This window comes from Columba livia, chromosome 5, assembly GCF_036013475.1.
Source record: "Columba livia isolate bColLiv1 breed racing homer chromosome 5, bColLiv1.pat.W.v2, whole genome shotgun sequence".
Classification (NCBI taxonomy): domain Eukaryota; kingdom Metazoa; phylum Chordata; class Aves; order Columbiformes; family Columbidae; genus Columba; species Columba livia.
In genome coordinates, this window is record NC_088606.1 from 423,246 (window position 1) to 444,910 (window position 21,665).

At 51.5% G+C, this 21,665-nt stretch overlaps 1 long non-coding RNA gene across 3 annotated transcripts; it reads left to right on the plus strand.

The window, feature by feature from the left end:
- The first annotated feature begins 9,560 nt into the window (after window positions 1-9,560).
- On the plus strand, window positions 9,561-18,637 carry LOC110360624 (uncharacterized). 3 transcript variants are annotated; one of them, XR_010472658.1, is made up of 4 exons: window positions 9,561-12,045; window positions 12,469-12,600; window positions 12,781-12,947; window positions 13,589-18,637. It is a non-coding gene; the product is annotated as an uncharacterized LOC110360624 (long non-coding RNA). The 3 variants fall into 3 exon arrangements; XR_002416660.2 differs by lacking the exon at window positions 12,469-12,600; XR_010472659.1 differs by lacking the exon at window positions 12,469-12,600 and having other exon boundaries at window positions 12,781-12,917.
- The last annotated feature ends 3,028 nt before the right edge of the window (window positions 18,638-21,665 follow it).

The window sequence follows — 21,665 nt, forward strand, 5'->3', positions numbered from 1 at the left end:
AGCCCCGCGGTCCCCTGCCGTGTGTTTGGCACGGCCCAGGGACCCGTCCCCGTTCCCCCCATCGCAGCCAGGGCCGGGACGTGGCGCCTCTGCCGGGATGCAGCCGCTTCCACGGCAGCCGCTCATCCCGCCTGCGCTGTCAGTGAGGAGTGCCGAGAAAATTAAGTGTCCTTAACGGGCTCTTGTGGGGACCTTATCAAAAGGCATTTGCAATTCTTCAGGCATTTTCCTTCTGCTTTATATAAAGTGTGTTTGTGGCACGAAACAGCGGCCAGTGACTGTCAGTGCTGGTGAAAGGCTTATTGCCATTCACAGCAGCACCGGCCGCTGAGTGCGCGGAGGCAGCGGTGAATACTGAGCGGGTGCTCGATCATGATGGTTTTCTTTCGCTCAACACGTTTCACAAGGAAGCTGCCCGGGATTTCTGTTTTGATGAGCTCCTTTCCTCCCCCTGCCTCAGCGGCTTTGTCTGTAAGGATCCCCAGGGGCGGGCTGTGTGTCTGTGGGTCCAGCTCCAGCGCTGACCTCGTCCCCGCCGGGCTCCCCCCGTGTCCGAGCTGTCAGTGCCTTCTGTGCACCCAGCACCGCGCAGGGCTGGACCCAGGGGTCGTGTTGAGTTCCTGAATCCCTGTGAGCGCTTCAGAAAAAAAACAAACCAATGCCATTATGAAAGAAATGAGCAGAGCTGATTGGAGGTTTGCAGAGGGCTGTGTGTTGGTAATATTCTTGTGTGTGGAGGAAGAAGAGGCAGATTTCATCCTTGCACGGTGAGATAGTAAAATCCAGTCCACCTCTAACCCAGGCAAATGCGTTCTGGTTTCCAAGCACATACCGCTGCTTTAAAGGAGAGGAGGAACAAAAAAAAAGGAGGAGGAGAGAGCAGTACTTCAGCGGTGTGTTCTTGCACTGAATGTTATGTTCTTGCACTGAACCGTCAGTATGTTTCTTTGCCTGCGGGCGTGGGGAGCAGCACTTCAGCCGTGTGTTCTTGCCCTGAATGTATGTTCTTGCACTGAATCAGTGTGCTTCTTTGCCTGGGGGTGTGGGTGCTGCCGCAGTGCCCGCTGCTGGGCAGCTGGATGCTGTGGGCACAGCGCAGCACCCATGGCTCTGGATGTCCAGCCAGGCTGGGGCTGTGGGGAGGGGTGTCTGGGTTCCGCTCCCCGCACCCAGCCTGAGAAGCGCGGGGTGTCACGGGTGGGGACGAGGCCCAGGGGAGCCTGATCTCTGCTGGGTGGGTGGCCCCAGCGCTTCCCTCCGCCGGGGCTGGTGATGGGGAGAGCACCCGGACACCCACCCCCCATCGCCATCCCTGAGCACCAACGTGCTGCTGCCAGGACCTGCGGCCAGGGACCCGCTTGTCCCGTGGCCATTTCACCCACCGCGGGGACTGCGGTTCGTGCCGCTGTGCCCATCCAGCCTCTCTCCCCGCTCCCCGCCTGCAAGCCCTCTCCAAGCAATAAAGCTGTTTAGGAAATAATAGAGGAAGCGGGAGGAACTGATGTTTCTTTCTGCTTTCCAGGTTATCTCTATGGTGAATGTAACTGTTTGATGTGAAAGAAGAAATTGTTGCCTTTAACAGCTCTCTTTTTCATCTCATTTTATTTATTTATTTATGTATTTTCCTCCTTCTTAAAAGGTTCTTTAGTTTTTCCTATTTGGTATATCTCCCTCTGCTTTAGATTTATCTCAGCGTTATTCGTCTTTACACCCCATTCAGAATCAATGAGGCAGTGAAAAAGGGTGATTTACGTGAGAAGCGATTTGTGTATTTTAGCAAGGGCACTTGTACCTTCTCCTGGCAGTGGTCTCAGTTGTTTCGAAAAGGGGATAACCAGCTCATTTTAATTTATCTATCTATCTATCTATCTATTTTATTTTTCCCAGCCCCCTTGCTGGCTGGAACTTCTTCAATTCTTTTACATTTCCTACTGTTGCTTTTGCCGATACCAGAGTCATTGCAAATACATTTTTCACTTCAAAATGTGTTTAAGAAAAAATCATCGCTAAAACGCCTTTTCATTTGCAGTTTTTGTTTTCAGTGGCTTCATAACGATAAAGTGATTTGTGCTGTGGCAGCTGTCAGGGTTGTTGGCTGGTCCAAGACCTTATGTGGGGTTGGATCAAAGGTTCTTCTGGGCTGGAAACAGCTTGTGATGGGTTACGTTATTATTTTACCTGTAGTTCTGTTCAGAAACTTTCAACAGCCATGCTGTTTGTTACAGGTGTTTTGTTGTGAAACACTAAAAATACTGCATCCCTGCCTGTTCGTGTTAAACATGTTTCCTGACCTTGGAAGGGCTAAAAAAACAGAGGCAGGGAAATGCATCCGTGTGATGTTCGAGAAAGTCGTAAATCCAAACTGGATTCAAAAGTAATTTAGTCATCCCTTTGGAGTTATTTTCCATAAGAAAATACATACTGAATATCCAATTTACATCCAGTTGCTCTGATATCAATGGCACTAGGCTGGATGAATTTCTCACAGACACACTGTGAGTCACGCTGTCCGTCTGGGTTTGCGGGCGGCCCGGAGCCGAGCTGCAGCACGGCCCGAGCGGCCGCTCCGGGCGGCTCCGCTTGCGATGCCACCAGCCGGTTTGCACAGCATGTTCTTTGAAACGCTGCTGCCAAAGGGGTTGGGCAAAACCATGAGGACGTTGTGTTTAAAACGGCTAAATCAAAGAAAACTCTTAATTAGTCTCACAATTAACTATAGATGTAGGATACAACACTGTAGTGCGAGGCGCCCACACCAGAGGGTTTCTGAGCTCCTGGTTATTCATCTAAGGGCACGTGAGAGATGGTTTTCAGCATCACGCACTATCAGCGCTACACAGGTCCTGGGGGCAGGGATGCGGCTGTGCCTGTCGCTGCCCCACCGGCGTCCCCATCACCAGGTCTGCCGTCCCGCCCCACCGGAGTCTCCATCACCGGGTCTGCCGTCCCGCCCCAGGGTCCCCAGGTCTGCCGTCCCTCCCCAGCGTTGCCGCTGCTGTGTGTTGGGGGTTCAGCCCCTTCCAGGGGTCACTGCTGAGAACAGACCCAGCGAGGAGGGGAAACTGCTCTTGGCTTCTAGCACAACTGTACAGCGGTGGCGGCACAGCAGTGGTGGCACGGGGTGGTATCGCAGCTCTGGCCGCCTGGTGCCCCCCGCCAGCGCCCCACTCATCCCTGCTCCTCCCCAGTGTCCTTCCCGAGGATGCTATAATGCCTCAGCTTTTCTTGGTGTTTTTCCTCACCCGTATCCCATTAATTGAAATTCTGCCCTTGCTGAAGGAGTGCCGTGTGCTCCGTACGGATCCTCGTGCCGGCTCTGAGCGCTGTGGGACGGTGCCAGTGCCATGGCACCGGGCAGCGAATGCTCGCGGTGGGGAGCCTGTTGCCTGGGTTTGTTTCTGCTGTAGCTTGTTAATTACTTGCTGGTGCTAATGAGGAGCTCTGCTGGTTGGTGTGACCCACCCGTGACCCACAATTAGTGGGATGTGGAGGAGTTCGGGTGCCTGGGGTGCCGGAGGTGCCCGGGGTCCCGGTGGGAGCTGAGCCCCAGCGCTGGGGAGTTCCCCTCACAGGAACACCAGGGAATTGACCTAAAAAGGTTTTAGTGGTATTTGTAATGAATTTTAAAATAATGATTAGATAATTTGGAGTGTGTTAGTGCAGTTGTAACTGGACTAATAATAACTGCTTCTCCTATTTTGATTAGGCTGGTAAAATGTTAATTGTACTAGCAGTAAATTCCTGGCACCTCGGCTGTGCGCTCCCTTTTGCCCGTAACAAGATTTTGAGTGTCACAAATGAAGTGTATATATTTTTATGGCAAGCCATAACACTTCCTCTGAGGTATCTTAGGTTTCACTGGATGATTCCAGTTAATTGTCCTTGAATTTATTACAGAGAAAACTCTCCACTGTTATTTGAACTGAGATTTTTAGACAAGGAAAGTGACCATTCAATGGAGATATACTACCAGAAATCCTTATTGCATTCCTCCTTTGTTTCTGCTAATGTAAGGCAGTAATTATCATTACTGTGTCATCTGCCTGGAGTGTCTTCTGAACTTCTCTGGGTAGCAAAGTGACTGTTATTTCCTGGCAGCTGGATGACGTTCCGAGCTGGCGCGGCTGGGGAGCGCAGACCCCGTGGGCAGCGCCGCGGGGCACCTGTCGGCAGCACCCAGGGCACCTCTCGGCAGCACCACAGCATCTTGGTTTGTCATTGCAGTCCATTCACTGGCATTATTTGCAAACATGTGAAAGCAATGTTTTTACATGATTGTACACACAGGGAATACATAAACACAGAAAAGAAAGGAGCGTGCAGAGGCCGGAGCGGCAGCTGTCCTTCCTGCTGGGGCACATCTCTTGTCTGAGTTTTGTCCTTTCCTTCACCACCCCCCTCTTGTTGTTGGCATTTCTGTGAAGAAAGTTTTCAAAATACAGCATGTTTTAAGGGTGTGAATAATCATTTCCACTACCTGATTTGTGTTATCTTCAGACTAAGAGCTTAGGAAACTCATCTTGTCATTGGAGGTTTTCTTTTACGCTGTTTTTGTTGAAAGGTTTTTGACAGGAAAACAGGTGCAAAGCAGAGTACGTGTGAGGAACAGACACGGCCACAGAACCCATGTTTTGTAAATCCTTTAAAACTTTCTGCATGTATTGATGTAAAACCTGCGATCAGAGTGCACCGAGCTCTTCGACACACGGGTCTGTTTGTATCTGCCAAGGGTGCAAGAGATGGCACAGCGAGTCAAACACGGTGAGATGTGGGGAACAGGAGTTCTGGTCCCGAGAGAAGCGAGAATGAAGAGGTTCACAGTACGACCTGTGGGCACCCCCGCGCTGGGGCTGTTTGTGGAGTGACTGTTCGTGCTCAGGACAGGGAGTAGAATAAACGGGACAGCAAATGCAGCTCTGGCAATGCCGAGGCCGCGCTCGGGCGGTTGCGCGGGGGCTTTTCTAGAGCTGCTGGCAGCAGCAGCCGGAGCCTTGGACGCGTCACTGCTGAACTGGAGATGAACAAGCACCCCGCGCATCCCCAGGTGGTGCCTGTGCCCTGACATGCACCATTGCTGTTTTGCAGAAGCTTCAGCTGAAGTTGTGTCTAAATTAGTTTGAAATTTTGCAGTTCGGTTTAAAGAATAATAAACAACTTGGCTGTGCCTGATTCAGATGCGTGGCATTGCTGTTGTACATTCCGTGCTGATGTCTCGTCGCAGTTTGCGTGAGCAGAAAGCACCGGTGGTTGTTCAGCGACGTGCACGGCAGTCGGTCCTGCTGTGCTGGGCGCAGGGTGACAGCAGAGCGGGTGGGGGCAGTGCCGGGGGGGCTGCCAGTGTTCCTGCAGAAATGGATCGGGCAGCTGCAGGTTTTTGGGTGTCAGTGAATGGGGGTCTTGTCTCTGCTCAGGGTGGTCGCTGGCACAGGCTGTTCAAGGTGTTCCTGTAATGGGCCTCTGGGTGCCCTTGGGTGTATGGAAACCAGACCAAACAAAAAGAAGGTGTTTTGAAGTTAGAATTTAGAAGAAACTTTGCTCATTTTTAGAAGTGTATTAGCTAAAGCACAGATTAAAGAATAACAAACCGCAGTGACTGAACAAGTACCTGCCCGCCCTTTGGCAAGACCAGCTCTATGACTTGGTGCTGGGGCCATTTGGTAGGTTCATTCCAAAATAATATTGTGAAAATTATGAGTTTAACATTCTTGTAAGAGAAACTGGTAGCCTTTCCTTCAATGTTCTTCAGATTACCAGGAAGAGACAATGTGCCAGACTGTCCATTTAAACCCTGCCCCGTGCCTAGTGCAATGCCGTTATAAAGAAGTAGCCCCTGAGCTCGGTTTACCTGTATAGAGGAGTTTTGTCTCCAGCGCTCTCCTCAGCAATGCGTTTTCAGAGAAAGTCCGGTGCTGTGTGGCTTTTCATACAAACATTTTGGCAGAGGAGCCCCCAGAGTGCTGCTCTGAAGTTGCAATTTGCATTTAAAGGGCAAATACAGAAAACTGGTGCCTGGGCAGAGAAGGGCTGTTTGGGGGAGCACATCTTCACCGGGATCGGCCTCCCCCGGCTGCTTCAGACACAGCCAGGGCGTCCAGCACCCTGTTCACCCACCGGAGCTGTCAGGAGAGGCGCCTGGGGCCGGCTGGCACAGGTGAGCTCACCAGGTAACCGCCCGCTGCTGACCCAGCAATGACCAACCACAGACACCCCGGGAAAACTGGGGCCAGCTGCCGGCTTTTCCTCTCGATCAGTTCTTCAGGTGCTGCTTGTGTTCCTGTATAAGGTAAGTCAGGAGGTAACAGGGAAGTTCGCTTATTCCAAAATAATGCCTTATGCTTGTAGAGGAATTTCTAAGTATTTGCTTGCTCTTAGGGCATCTGGAAGGATGATTTCTGAGGCTGGAGGGGGCCTGGCTCCTGGGAGGGATATTTGTGACGCAAAAGCATTGCTGCAGGTCCCTGGTCTGAGTGGCAAAAGGTGTGAGGACAAGGAGGGAACGCTCCCCGTTTCCCAGGTCCCTAGCCTGCTGCCCCTTTCCCTTGCGCATCCCAGCTCTGCATCTGTTGTTTGCTTGGACGGGTTTTACGTACGAGGCCAGTGGCTCCCACAGTGGGGTAATACTCTCCCACTTACATTAACAGGCACAATAGGCTCCAAACCTGCAGTTTAACGAGAGCATCTCCTTCTCAAACTAAAGAAAGAAACCATCTCAGTTTGAAGACACCAAGTGCTGATCAAATGATACTGGCCCACTTCAGAGGATTTGTTTGATCCTTTCCTAAGTGGCTTAGTCTCCTTTACACTGAATATACAAAATCTTTTCTTATATCTAATTAAGATTTCCTCTAGGTCCGGGTAAGAATTCGCTCCCTGTTCAAAGGATCTCCCTGGTGCACAGAGCGAGCTGGCACTCAGAGGCGTGGGGAGGGTGGGAAGTGCCTTGCTTGTTTTTCTGGTCAATTTGTCAGTTGAACAGAGCGTTTCCCAGAAGCACGAACACAAAATAATTGGTTACACTGCACTTTTCTGCATGAGCACCTGGAAATCACAGTGTCGGAGAGAAGCCGGGTCTCCGGGGGTGATGCTGCGCGTGAGCAGCGAGCGACTCTGGGGCAGGAACCTCGTCCGGCTCTTTCCTCCCCGCGGGCTGGGGAGGCCGGTGGGGGTCGTGTTCCAGCTGTCAGGGCCAAACGGGGTGCGGGGGCTCTGGGGAACTGCACACACTGTCCCACACTGTCCTGTGCCCTGTCCCCTCGCCTCTGCAGGGGCGGCCGCTGTTGCACCGTCCCCACGGTGCAACCAGGCAGGGCTGGTCCCGGTTCCCTGTGCACTGTGGAAATGGATGCAACAATACGCTAAAGGGGCCCTTTTCAGAGACTTTCCTTTTCTGTGAGCAGTTCCCTGATGTCCAGCGACACAACACGTGTCTGTGCTGGTTTTAGCGCTGCTGCTGCAGGCCCCGTGCAGTGGGAGCCGTGAGCTGAGCAGTCTCCTTCTGCATCTGCAGTTGTTTCCACTTGCATGGCCAGTCAGTTGTATTTTAGCGATGCCTTTGAATGCATTCTGTTTGCATAGGTGTCACTGAAGATTAAGTTTAGCACACGAAGTCTGTTATTTGGAGCTCATGCTTCCCCTATCCCCAGGAAGAAACTTGGCTCGATTGTCAGAGCCTTGGAGAGGTTTGTGGAGCTGGCAGCCAGAAATATAAACATCTTTTAACAGCTCTTTTAATCTAGCAGAAATAAAGCCTAGCAAAAGCCAGTCAGTGAAACCTAAACCTGACAAACTCAGACTAGGCATGAAGAACGTTGCAGCATCAGCCTGGCCCAGCAATTAAGCCAGCGTTTAATGAAGAAGTGCTGCCTGCCGCCACAGTCAGAGCTCTGAATGCTGCAAGACTGGCAGCCGCCAGGGCGCCCAAGAAACAGCGTGCTGCCAACATCTGGACCAGCGTGTGGTCTGCCGCTTACCAGGCCACTGCTTTCTGTCTCTGCACGTGGAGAGCACGAAGGGTTTGTGGGCTGTCCTAGCCTGGCAGTGACCCGGGAGGCATGGCTTTGGTGGCACGTGCACAGTGTGGATGTCACCAGCTGCCCCAGCACGGAGCCCCCAGGAGGTGAGGGCTGGGTGGGACCCACGTGCCCAGTGCCCTTTGTTCCCGTGTCCCTCCAACGCTGCTGGGACCTGCTCTTTCTCTGTTATCCTTTTGCTGCAGCTTTGGAAGTAATTAACACTTCTTTGGAGAGCAGAGGCTTCTCAAAGCATCTACCATCTGCTACCACTTACCGCATTAATCATAGTCCAAGGAACAAACTAGTTTTGACTTGAGGTTTCCCGAGTAACTGGATTTCTCCATTTCAGATGCTATTATTGATATGTCTGAAGTTTTGCAAGGTACCGTATGTTCATGTCATTGCTTGAATGGAAAAGCAGCAAATAAAAATAGTCCAACACCCGCAAATCTGGAAACCAAACTTGGGCTCTTCTGATTTTGCACCGAGGCTGGGAAAACATCACGTCTACATTTTTGACAATATTACGATTTAAACTTTCATGACCCAAACTGAAAAACACACCGCTGGCAATATTTTAATATTGATAGGAAAAATTGTGATTCATCATCATCAAACTGTTTAATTCATTAACCAACAACTTCTGTGCAATATGGGAATATGTTTGAAAGAGGATGAGATGAGACCAAGTATTAATTATGCAGTTATTGCACAAATTAATAATTTTATGTTGCAAAGAGCTTCCTATGTATTAACACTTTACAGCCTGTTTCCTGCCCTTATTTTTGAGTTCTTTCAAGGTACGTGGATATGCTGTGTTTTTAAATCAATGCTGTATTTTTAAATCAACTTTTCTCCAAAATGGTAGGCAGAACTAAGTGTGAAAGACTGATATAACAAAACCATGCTTTTCTTGGAGACGAAGTTTTTAAGTTCTCTGATTTCCATATGTGTGTGTGATTCTCATACGTTATTATCAATATGAATTTTCACTAATAGTTTTGTTCGTATAATGCTCTTATTGCCTCTTGTGGGATTTGCCTTGACCACATAAGCAAATCACCACTTGTGTGCCTTTATCCTTGCTGAAATGCTGCCATCTGAGAGTAAAATGGAGGAACACTGTGGGATGTGACCAGTGGGTGGCATGTAGGCATTTATGGGGTGAGATACTCCAGGTAGGAAATGTGCATTTCATGGGGTAGTTTGGAAGGGCCCTCTCCCAGTCCCCAGTCCCCCTGCCATGAGCAGGGACATCGTCACCAGCTCAGGTTGCTCAGAGCCCCGTCCAGCCTGGCCTGGGATGTCCCCAGGGATGGGGCAGCTGCTCGTCCCCGGGTGATGCAGGCTGAAGAACCGTCTCGCTGAGCTGCTCCGGCTCTGCGCGGGAGCGCAGGCTGTTCCGCTCCAGCACAGGCTGTTCCGCTCCAGGGCAGGCTGTTCCAGGGCAGGCTGTTCCAGGGCAGGCTGTTCCAGGGCAGGCTGTTCCAGGGCAGGCTGTTCCGGGGCAGGCTGTTCCGGGGCAGGCTGTTCCGGGGCAGGCTGTTCCGGGGCAGGCTGTTCTGGGGCAGGCTGTTCCAGGGCAAGCTTCCTTGGTGGCCATTGCAGTGAAAGGCCCCTGTGGCTCCCAGCACTTGGTGAGATGAGGGGAGCGCCTGCAGCCGGACGTGCAGGTGGGACCATCCAGACAGAGGGGAGCCTGCAGACCTGCGGTCCCGGCACTGGAGCAAAGGTCTGCCCTCCCAGGAAGAAGCCAGATGATCCAAAACATCTTGAAATGGTGGGGAAATACTGTCTGTCCCCAAGACACACACTGCATTTTCACCTTTGCCATGTTGCTGCTGTTCAGTTTTTAATTGCTCTGCACTGTGGCGATCTCCATAACAAAGCATGAAAAAGAAAAATCTGAATTTGTCCTGCAGATATGAAAGCTGCTGGATGTTGTCAAGGACGGAGCTGGGCTGAAAGCCAGAATGAACCACTCGGGAGCCGGAGCCAAGGCAGCCGTTTCGGACGGTGCAACGTGCCCGGGATGGGGCTGAAGGCCTTGAGTGGCGCAGAGGCTTATGAGAGCAAATCACGGCGAGGGGCTGGGAGGGTGGCTGGGGCCAGGAGCCCCCACTGCGCCGGGGTCCGGAAGGTGGGCTGGGCCCAGAGGCACACGGACCCTCCACTTCCCACCAGCCCGCTACAAAGGGTGGTTGCCAAACCAAGATGCACTTAAGCTTAGTAGTTTTTAGACCAAAGATACCAAATTCCATCCTGCCTTGCCTACAACATATCGGTTTAGGTGAGATTTAAATTGGAGCCAAATGTTACACACATTTGGCTGGAGCAATTTCTTCAAGAATGTTTTCCTAAATTAGGGATGATAGTGATAATGCTCCTACTTGGCTGTTGCCTGCTACTGGCTGAGACTTCATCTGCTAACAGCCATGTTTCTAAAAACTCACAATCTGCTTTTACAGCTACTTCTTGTACTATGTGAAAACACTTTTTAACAACGTTGCATTCATGAGCTTTGCTATTTCCACGGTATAATTGATTTTGCGTGTTAAATTACTGTGTTTCTGCTCCTTGACAGAGAGGTACAATTCTATTAAGGGATCCCGGGCAGGTGGGTGTTTGGGTTTCCCACACACAGCCAGACCTTCCCCTTCCTCCCGAGAAAATGCTTCTCCCCCCATCTCGCACAGGGAGGAGGAATCCGGCTTGTTCAGAGCTGTGCCATGAGACTTCGTTCTCCATCTCGGTGTGACAAGAGCGGACTGCTCGTGACATGGAAGCAGACAGTCTGGTGGTTCCAGACCATGGTTTCTGCTGCAAGTGGAGAAAAGCTGCGTGTGGGAGCAGGACCTTCAGCCAGCTGTGTCTGGGGTAAAGTGCTGGAGCACTTCTCGTGGAAAGAGGCTCCTAGATCTATGGCTCAAGAACTTCTCTGCATCCCCATCCCTTGTGTTCTAGCAAAAAACAGAGAGATGGGTTCAGTGCAAGACTCCTGCATCTGGATTTTTGAAGCTGGTGCCGTGGTTCTGTGTTGCGGTGAATTTAGGGGGCCCAGCTGGGAAGCAGTGACCCCTGGCAAGATGCCACAGGCAGGTTCTGTTCCCAGCAGCAACAAAAAAAGTCTTTATTTCTGTTGCTCTGCAGTACAACACCGACTGCATCACTGGCAGGGGCATTAAATGCTCCTTTGTGAATTAAATACGATTTTGTTTTCTGGTGTCAGTCTCTGGGTGCCCCATCGCTGCTCCATGTCGCCTGCCAGGATGAGGGTGGGACGTGCTGCCACCTCTGCCTGCAGGGGAGAGAGAAACGGGCTCAGGAGTGGGAAGAGCAGAGTTTGTTCTGCAGGTGAGCGAATGCGGTTTTGAAAGGAAGCGTTTGTTTTCAGTGTGACATGTAGGTGTGATTTTTCAGTATTCGGATGCTTTTCCGTGTATGCATTCTGCTCGTGTTCTGTTAAGGTGAATGAGAGACAGGACATGAAAGACAAACCAGGGAGAAACGGGCTGTTGTGTTCCCCAAATCTGAGCCAGAAAGTCCAGGAGCGGCAGAAGGGACACGGTGGTACATGACAGGTTAAACTTCCCAAACAGAGGCTTGAATTATTGCGTTTCTGGTTTGGAAAGCAACAGTAAGACCAGGAGAGATGCCGAAAGCCTGCTCTGAGCCAAGAGAGTGTTTACAAATCCCCCTGCAACAGCCAAATCGATAAATCTATACGTTCTGCTCTGACTTATGAAAGTCACAAGAGCCAGAAATACGTGCTGGTTGTTGGAGGTGTTTGTGAAGAGGCTGGTGGGTGTGGGGGTTTTTTGTTGTTTTTTGTGTGTATGTGTTTGTTTTGTTTCTTTTTTTCCTCTCTTTGTATTTTGTTTCACTATATGAGGAAGGTGTTTATTTAAGAAGAAATGAAAACCACAGAAAACCATATTTGGCAAAAGCCAGAAGGCTTCTACAGAATTGCTTGTGTGAGAGTTGAGGTGTTGACATGGCCTGTAAAACAAACGCGGGGATGGTGAGGCACAGGGTGAGCAGGGCTGCGTTTCAGACAGCGGGGGGAGGTCTGGGCATCGGCTGGTTTGGGACCACACGGGGGAGGTCTGGGCAGCGGCTGGTTTGGGACCACACGGGGGAGGTCTGGGCAGCGGCTGGTTTGGGACCACACGGGGGAGGTCTGGGCAGCGGCTGGTTTGGGACCACACGGGGGAGGTCTGAGCAGCGGCTGGTTTGGGACCGCATGGCGCTGCTGCCCGTGCTGTGGGTGCTGCTGCAGAGCACACAGCTCAGCCCAGCGGCACCGCGTGGCCCCAACCAGAGAGGTGTCTTCCTCGGGTGCTTCCTGGCAAACGCCACCATCCCCGGTTGCTGATCACAACCAGCTGTGCTTCATCAGCCTCCCAAAGCCATTTGCGCACCCCTCTCAGACATGGAACCGATATTCTCACCACAGCTGGCACCCATGCTGTCCTCAAACGCCTCCTCAGCCGCTGGTCAGGATGCTTGCTCCCCTCCTGTGCTCATTTGCTGGCTCATGACCTTTCTCACGGTCCCTGTGCTCCCCCCCGGCTCTCCTCTGGGCCAGGTACAACTATTTCCCTCCATAGCGAGGGAGCGAGTTTGGCGAGGCTGCTGTTACATCCCCTGGGCACAACCCCCCCGTGTCACCGTAAACCCTCCGGTGCGCTGGGTCGGCCCTTCTCGCGGGCTCTGGGGCTTTGGCTGCTGGCGGGTGGTTCCAGAGTCTCGTGTTCTGGCTCACCAGCTCCTGCACCAGCAAGGGCACCTGTCCGAGGCAGCTTCTGCACTGGCGGAGAAGAGGGGCCACGGGAGGCACCGGGCCGTAATTAAATCATAAATTACAGAAGCTGGATTTACAAAGCCATTGCTCCGGGGCAACCGGTGAGCTAACACCAGTCCTGCACTGGTAAGGTAAATGGGGAAAAATTGGGCACTTTGGTTTGGATAAGTGACTAATTATAATTTCTAGATTTAATTATAAACAGAATACTCTTAAACACCCACTGCAGACAAGTGAACCTCTGTGCCTTCCTCATGTTTGATGTGCTAAGCATAAATATTCAGCTCAGTCTCTCAAGAAAACATGAGGCTTTACACAAGAACAACTATCCCAGATGAGCAGGATTTATAGCTCCAAAATGGTCTGGTTTCATAATTTGCAAAAGCTTTAACCTTTCAAGCATTTCCAAACCTATTTTCACATGCAGGGAGTAGTGATGCAGAGACATTAACATTAAAACTTTGTGTGTCTCCAGTGAATATTCTTACGACAAGAAGCATAACATATCCTTTTTCTTATTTCATTTTCTAATATTTCAATGGCGTTTGCCTCCACGAGAGAAAAAAAATGAATATATTCTTATAAAATTAACAAATATTGCAAAGCGTTAGATACCAATTAAGATGAATAATTTAATGTGTAGATGTGCATGACAATTCTGCGCTTCATCTGCCTGCTCACCACCTTGTGGTGGAAACTCGAGGCAGATTTGCTGGAGCAGTTGACGTTTCCTGGAAGGTCATTTAAATTAATTTTTCGGATTTCCTTTCAGTCTTCAGGTGATCCCATTAATGACCGGACAAACAAACAAACCAACCCCAAAGGGATCAAAAGCGTATTGGAAAATGTGTGGCAACCCTTGGCAGCCCGGCGGCACGTGCAGCAGCTCTGCAGGGCGCGGGTCAGGCCCTCGTCCCACCTGCCACCCCGGGAGCTGAAGGCAGCCCCAGGCTGAGCTGCCCCTCGAGCGCTTTGTGTCCGCGGAGCCTGGGCTGGGGGCACCGCTGCCGGCTCCGCCGAAGGAACGCGAGCGCGATTCCCCGCTGCGGCTGCTCCCGCAGGGCATCACAGAGGACACACAGAACCCGTCCCCATCCCGCCTGGCCCCACGCGCAGCCAGCCCTGGGCACTGCCGCCCGGAGAAGCCGTGAGCTTTGCTGGCGCCTCCTCCAGACATTGCCCTGCGGGAAGGTGGCAGAGCAGCAGGAGGCCTGGTGGAGCCAAGGAAACCACCGGTCTGGCAAAAGAAGGGACAACAATGGATGGGTGTGCTGGCATTTCCCTGAAAATCCTTTCATTTTCACAGAGGGGGTCTGCCACTTGCTTCCCCTGCAGCAGGTTGAGGACTAGTATGTACCTGTCTGAAAGTGGGACCTCGATAAATAACGCTGGTTTCTGTCTTTAATTGATGTGGTCTTTGTGCAGAATTTCTGTTATGTGAAACCTAGAAAACTGGATTCAGAAAATACTTCAATGTTTAATTATAATGCCATTCTTTAGGAAAGAGGCAACTCTAAAACTCCTACCTACTATCCTGATGAGGACTTCTTGCTACTTGCCTCTGGCTTGTTTGCAGCTCTCGAAGGCTGAGCACGCGTACTGGAGAGCAGGGATCATTCTTGTAATAGCGTGTTCAGCTCTTAACTGCATTGCTCTTTTTTAAAAACAATCTATGTTCTGATTTGGGAAAGGAAGTCTGGTATGAAAACTGCTAGATCACATGCATCTGCTGTTCTTGGGAACGATCTATATCTGTCAGCATCACCCTGGTGGAATCAATTGTACCAGCAAGTATTGACAGCTGCAGGCGGGAGAGCAGATCCAGCACCGCGCAGATGTACCTTGATGTCGTCTACAATGTGTGGGTTTTCAGCAGCATTGTGGCCTCTTTGACAGCTGAAGTGCTCCAGCAACGCAAAACAGCGGCAAAGGGCAGCCCCTGCTGCCGAGGTTTCCAGTCCCAGACAAGTCAGGCAGGAGGGATCTCCACAAGCGTCTGGTTTGGGACGCGGTTGACTTTGGACGCTCCTTCCCTGCAGCCATGATGACAGCCGCGTTTTTACCACTGGGGTATCTTTAAAAATGTTTACGTAGTTCTCTGTGCACAGATCCAGACAGCCCTGGACGTCTGGGTCACTTCGCAGGAAGAGTAACAAGTGGAGAATCAGTTTGGACTTTGCACCATGTAGTCTGCAAACTGCTCCTGACCCTGGGGAGCAGAACATTCCATGTCCTTCTGCTTTGTGCCTCCACTTGTTAAGACTTTGGTTCATCTTTCTGGAACTTATCAGCTGGCTAAACCTCTTTGTGAGACTTTCTGGGGGTTGGGTGTATAATCTGTTTAGAAGATGATGACATTTTGGAGTGGATTCTTGAACAAGTGTGAGACAACAGACACAAGTGCTTTTCCCCTCAAATGATTCCAGCTTAGTGGCCAAAGCAGAGGACTGGTTATTGTTGGCATGATGAGACGTGTTCTCAAAGATTCAGCATTCTGCAGCCATTGTTATGCTTTAGAAACAGAAGATGGCAAACGTGGGCGATGCAGCGTCTGTAGGCTGTTCCTTGTTCCAGGCTCTGGAAGAGTCTTGCTGCGGCTCCACGGTTTGTGCGGCTGAGCTCGCCCAGGGCCACGGTGAAAGTCCAACCGAACCAAAGCAACACCTTCAGTGCCTTCAGCTGAGCAGTTCTGCAGGCGTCCCATCGCGGATCTGCTGCCCAGACACATCGTGAAAACTGCTCATCATCTCATGACAGCCTGGTGATGCCAGATCCGCTTCATAATCAAAAATAGCACAGAGACAGGCTTTTCCTTGCACTGTTCTTCGGTTATCGCCTTCCATGCAGCAACTGGTGGCACTTTTAGAGATGATAATCAAAGATGGTTTCATTGCCCTGCCAGGGGTGGATTATTCAGCCTTCCTCTTTTGAGCTAAAGCAGAGCTTACAAGGTGGCTGTTCCACAAAAGGGTGTTTGGCAATAATTAGGCTTTGGTTGTGCATAGATTAAAGTGTTACGGAACACTATGAGTAGTTGGTGGTCACTCTGATCAGAGGTTTGCCTCAAATATCAGCATTAGGAGAGCTGTGATGCTTTATTAGCCTGGCTTTGGCACAAAGTGCGACAACCAGAATTGTGCTTGAAAACACAGCAACACACATCTGCAAGAAAACTTCACAGCAGGACACCTTGTGCCACCACGACGACTGAAGGGCAGCTGGAGACCGCGAGGAGTGCGGCTCCGGGGCGTTTGCAGGGTCCCTGAAGGATGCTCTGCGGTCCTGCCCGGGCTGCCAGCACCGCTTGTCTCAGTGCTGCAGACGTCGCAATCAGGTGTGTCCATGAGGTACAGGTGCTGTGTCCATGTTCTGGCAGGGAACGTCGGCCCGACAAGAGTCCTGGAGTGATATCAGACATTCGCCGCTGAAATAATGATTCCGCTGCCTCGCTGAGCTGGTCCAGTCAGACGTCAGAGATGACTCCTGTCAGAAGAGGAGTGATTAAAGTGATTTTTAAAGACATCTAAAATAAACCGAATGGGTAAGAAACCAATCACCAACATCATGCAAAAAGCGTGAAAGCCTCCGCACAGCAGAGCTCAGGGAGCTGAAGGGAGCAGATTCAGCAGAGATATATCGAACCTGCCAGAGACAAGAGCACGGTGAGATTGATGCTGCGGAGCGGAAAATGCTCCGAGGAAATGGGGCATAGTAAGCACAGGAAGCAGCACCTGTGGCACCTGGAACCACTAATTACTGTGCAAATTGGACTAATTTTTCACTTTATGCCAACTAAAATCTTAATCTTTGTGCACTGAATTGAAAGAAAACTCCATCACTGTGTAACTCTTGTGAGGAAAACCAGGTTCATCTTTGAACAGCTACACGCCGCGCAAGTGAAAAATAAGCTGTCTTGATATAAAATGCCAGCTATGTAGAAGAATCACTTTCAAAGTGGTGGGTTGGTAACTGACTTGGCGTTTGCCCTTAAACTGTTCCTTTTTTACCCCATCTTTGTTTTGACGACCAGAAAGCTGTGAGCCTTGGAGGTTAAGTGCAGTCACTCATCCATCTTGCTTCTGTTTTTCAGGGTAGCACAAGGGTGGCGTCACCCCATGTTCTGCCGGCTCGGCCCCAGGGTCCTGCAGAAACACGGCTTGCTCAGGGCTGTTGAAGAAAGTTCACTGTTTAGAGAATTTCCTCTAGATTTTTAGCATTTCCATACTGTTGTGGGACAGAGGGCCTAAGAAACTCGTCTTTTCTGGCAGCAGATGTATAACGTGCAACTTATGCAAAAATGCTGCCGTGAAGTCAATGTCAGGATGCTCGTGTGCTGGTGGAGGGCGCAGGGCTGCCCTTAGCTCGCTCTGCTGAATTACTGAGGGGACTGAGGAGGAGAAGTAATTTCTTATTACTAAAAAGTAACTGCTTTTATCTCACTTGGACTAGAGAAAAATTAAAACCAAGTGATTCAGAAAGAGCTTCAAAATGCAGAGGGCTCTGAAAAATCTGCATTTCAGAGGAAGGGTGAATCAGCGCCCGCTGCAGGTATCTGGAGGCTGCGTGGAACCCGGGTGCACAGCAGCACAGGCAGCGACCGCGACCGGCTGCCACGTCTGTAGGCAAAACACAAGGCTGGGAGAGGGCTAGATAAGCTGCAAGCACTCTTCATCCTGCCTTTTCCCAGAGATACGAGTGAATTCTTATCGTCTGAGCTTTTTAACATGAGGCTGCATGTCATTTGGAGAAACAGCGTGCCCTGTCTCAGCTTCTCTGCAGTGGGTGCTGGAGGCTCTGGAGGAAATTTTCTGGCCTGTCTTCAACCAGATGAACTGGAAAAAAAGATGAAAAAGCCAGTGTCCGCTTCAGTGGGGACAAATGGAAAGTTCCGTATTTCCTGGGAGCAGAGCAGAACAGGAAGGAGTTGCCTGCAGAGCGAAGCTGGGGATGACGGGCTCAGCAGCAGCCGCTCGGAGCAGGACCTGGAGCCCGGTGAACGGCAAGATGTCCAGGATGCAGCAAAACCCCCGGGTGTGAGAAAGCCGGTGTGCGGGCACCGGTGAGGAGCAGCCCAGCCTGCGAGCGGGAGACGGCCCTTCCAGCCCTCGCTGCTGGCCAGGCCACGCTGGAGCGCGTCCCGGCTGGGGACATGGCTGGGGACACCCAGCGCAGGAGCAGCAGTCGCTGCTGGGGCAGCAGCTCAGCCTGAAGGAAACACTGGTGTGAAATATTTAGTCACTGGGGAAGGAAAAAGATGTCATCCGCTGAAATACGTCTAATGTTCTTTGGAAACCCATGGTGTACACCAGACAAGTCTCTGTTGCTACTGCTTTGTGTCCACTTTGGAATATTTTAATATGTAATTATGGAACAAATGATATGAACTATGTAGTGCCAGTGGTGGGCTATGCAGTGCCAGTGGTGAGCTATGCAGTTATCAGCACAGTGGACAAAGGCAAAGCTCTATGGCAAGCTGATACCTAATCTTCAGGGCTCATTTTGAGGGAAAGGTCATTGTGGTGAACAACATCAACAGTTAATCCAACCCTAGGCTGCTTGGGACCTGTGAAGAAATTCTGCGTCTCTGGCTGAAAATCCAGTAACCTGCTTCTCAGAAGTACATTGCTTCAATGTGTTTCTACATGACTCTAAGTGGCACTGCTTTTGCTGTTTAATAAATCTCTCTAGAAAATGTCGCTCACTATAAAATTATATATTTTGAATAAAAGCTAAAGTCTCAGCATGCAGAATATATTATTCTTGTGACTGGGCCCATGGCCTTTTATCTCAAATAGGAAATAAAATAACTGCTGAATAGAAACTTTTCAAGTGTTCTGAAATTCTCAGCTGCCACCACCCACCACACTGCCGACTGCAGAATTTCAACTCTTTCCATCGAACACATGTAGTGTATAAATACACTCGTACATGCATACATATACATGAGCAGTGGGGATACATACGTTATGCATCTCAGCAGGACTGGTCTCCAATAGAGCTGAGGGTACGATCTGACTGTGCTGGCCCAGCCCCGGCCAGGAGCAGGGCCCACGGTGACCCAGACACGCTCCTCGGGTGCTCACAGGGGTCCAGACACACTCCTCAGGTGCTCACGGGGGTCCAGACATGCTCCTCGGGTGCTCACGGGGGTCCAGACACGCTCCTTGGGTGCTCACGGGGGTTCAGACACGCTCCTCGGGTGTTCATAGAGGGTCCAGACACACTCCTCGGGTGTTCATAGAGGGTCCAGACACACTCCTCGGGTGCTCATGGGGGTCCAGACACGCTCCTCGGGTGCTCACGGGGGTCCAGACACGCTCCTTGGGTGTTCACAGGGGTTCAGACATGCTCCTTGGGTACTCACGGGGGTCCAGACACGCTCCTCGGGTGCTCACGGGGGTCCAGACATGCTCCTTGGGTGTTCATGGGGGTCCAGACACGCTCCTCGGGTGTTCACGATGGATCCAGACACGCTCCTCGGGTGCTCATGGAGGATCCAGACATGCTCCTCGGGTGCTCATGGAGGATCCAGACATGCTCCTCGGGTGTTCACAGGGGTTCAGACACGCTCCTCGGGTGTTCATGGGGGTCCAGACACGCTCCTCAGGTGCTCACGGGGGTCCAGACACGCTCCTCGGGTGTTCATGGGGGTCAAGACACGCTCCTCGGGTGCTCACAGGGGTCCAGACACGCTCCTCAGGTGTTCACAGGGGTTCAGACACGCTCCTCGGGTGTTCACAGGGGTTCAGACATGCTCCTCGGGTGTTCACAAGGGTTCAGACACGCTCCTCGGGTGCTCACGGGGGTCCAGACACGCTCCTCAGGTGTTCATAGAGGGTCCAGACATGCTCCTCAGGTGTTCACAGGGGTTCAGACACGCTCCTCGGGTGCTCATGGAAGATCCAGACACGCTCCTCGGGTGCTCACGAGGGATCCAGACACGCTCCTCGGGTGCTCACGGGGGATCCAGACACGCTCCTCGGGTGCTCACGAGGGATCCAGACACGCTCCTCGGGTGTTCACAGGGGTTCAGACACGCTCCTCGGGTGCTCACGGGGGATCCAGACACGCTCCTCGGGTGTTCACAGGGGTTCAGACACGCTCCTCGGGTGTTCATAGGGGTTCAGACACGCTCCTCGGGTGTTCATGGGGGTCCAGACACGCTCCTCGGGTGTTCACGATGGATCCAGACACGCTCCTCGGGTGCTCATGGAGGATCCAGACATGCTCCTCGGGTGCTCATGGAGGATCCAGACATGCTCCTCGGGTGTTCACAGGGGTTCAGACACGTTCCTCGGGTGTTCACAGGGGTTCAGACACACTCCTCGGGTGTTCACAGGGGTTCAGACATGCTCCTCGGGTGTTCACAGGGGTTCAGACACGCTCCTCGGGTGCTCACGGGGGTCCAGACACGCTCCTCAGGTGTTCATAGAGGGTCCAGACACGCTCCTCAGGTGTTCACAGGGGTTCAGACACGCTCCTCGGGTGCTCATGGAAGATCCAGACACGCTCCTCGGGTGCTCACGAGGGATCCAGACACGCTCCTCGGGTGCTCACGGGGGATCCAGACACGCTCCTCGGGTGCTCACAAGGGATCCAGACACGCTCCTCGGGTGCTCACGGGGGATCCAGACACGCTCCTCGGGTGCTCACGGGGGATCCAGACACGCTCCTCGGGTGCTCACAAGGGATCCAGACACGCTCCTCGGGTGCTCACGGGGGATCCAGACACGCTCCTCGGGTGCTCACGGGGGTCCAGGTCTCTGGGTGCAGCTCACCCTCAGTGCTGCAGGAAAACTCACCTGGGAGCCAGGACTGACGCTTTGCCTGAGCCCACAGCTGCCGCAGCTGCTGGCTGCCCCTGCTCACGCACAGCGGGCGGTTTGCGGAGCGGCGCCCGGGAGGCTCACAGAGCTGGCCTGAGCGGTTCTCCTGAGACCCACTGCCCGTGAGTGACCGTGCGGCCACACGGCATGGGCAGAATGCTTTGCATTTCTTGTTATTTCATTTATGTTTCTTTTTTATATAACCTTATCCTTACCTGACCAAGCGAAAAAACAAGCGTATTCAAACCTTCCAAACCATTAGCACCTTCTAAAGCATTTTGCCTGGAGAAAGCACTGTATTTTATTTCCTTTGTAATCCATTAAATGATGAAGGAACCCAGACAGGTGGTTTTCTGAGCTCTTTAGGTGCTAGATGCATATGTCTCGCTGTCACAACAGCTTGTCTTATTACGTGGGGACGGAATTCAGAAAGTTGGTGTATTGCTTGCAAAGGCAGCAACAGCAGTATCAAGTGATGCAGTACTGTTCTTTCTGCAAAGGTGTTACAACATGAGGAATTTGCTGCCTGAATCTCTGAAAGTTCAACCGAGGCCAACAGAATAATAGTATTAATTATTTTGTTATAAAAGAAACAATGTCTCTGTGCCTTTTATGTCTTTTTATTGTTCTGTAGCCTCAAGCATCTATTTACTAACGCTTTCTGCTCTATGAGGTTGAAATTGAATGCTCCTTTTCTCTGTGTTTACTTTAGCTTTTTCTGTTTGTTTTTTGCTCACTCGGATTTTTTCCTCTCCTCCACTCCTTTTTTTTCCCTTTTACTCTGAGGCTCTTCAGTACTTTAAATCACACATATCACCTAGATTATCACATATACCATCTGAATTCCTCTGCAAAGCTCAGCGTTATCTGCAATGGCAATGAACGAATTGTGCACAGCCTTTGGGGAGTTCTGCCTGTGCTGAATCGCGGAGCTTCGGGCAGCTCTCGGGGCGTCGCTGCCGCCTGCCCCGCACCCCAGGTCTGCAAACGTTTTTGCGGGGGGTGTTCATGGGAGAGGCTGCA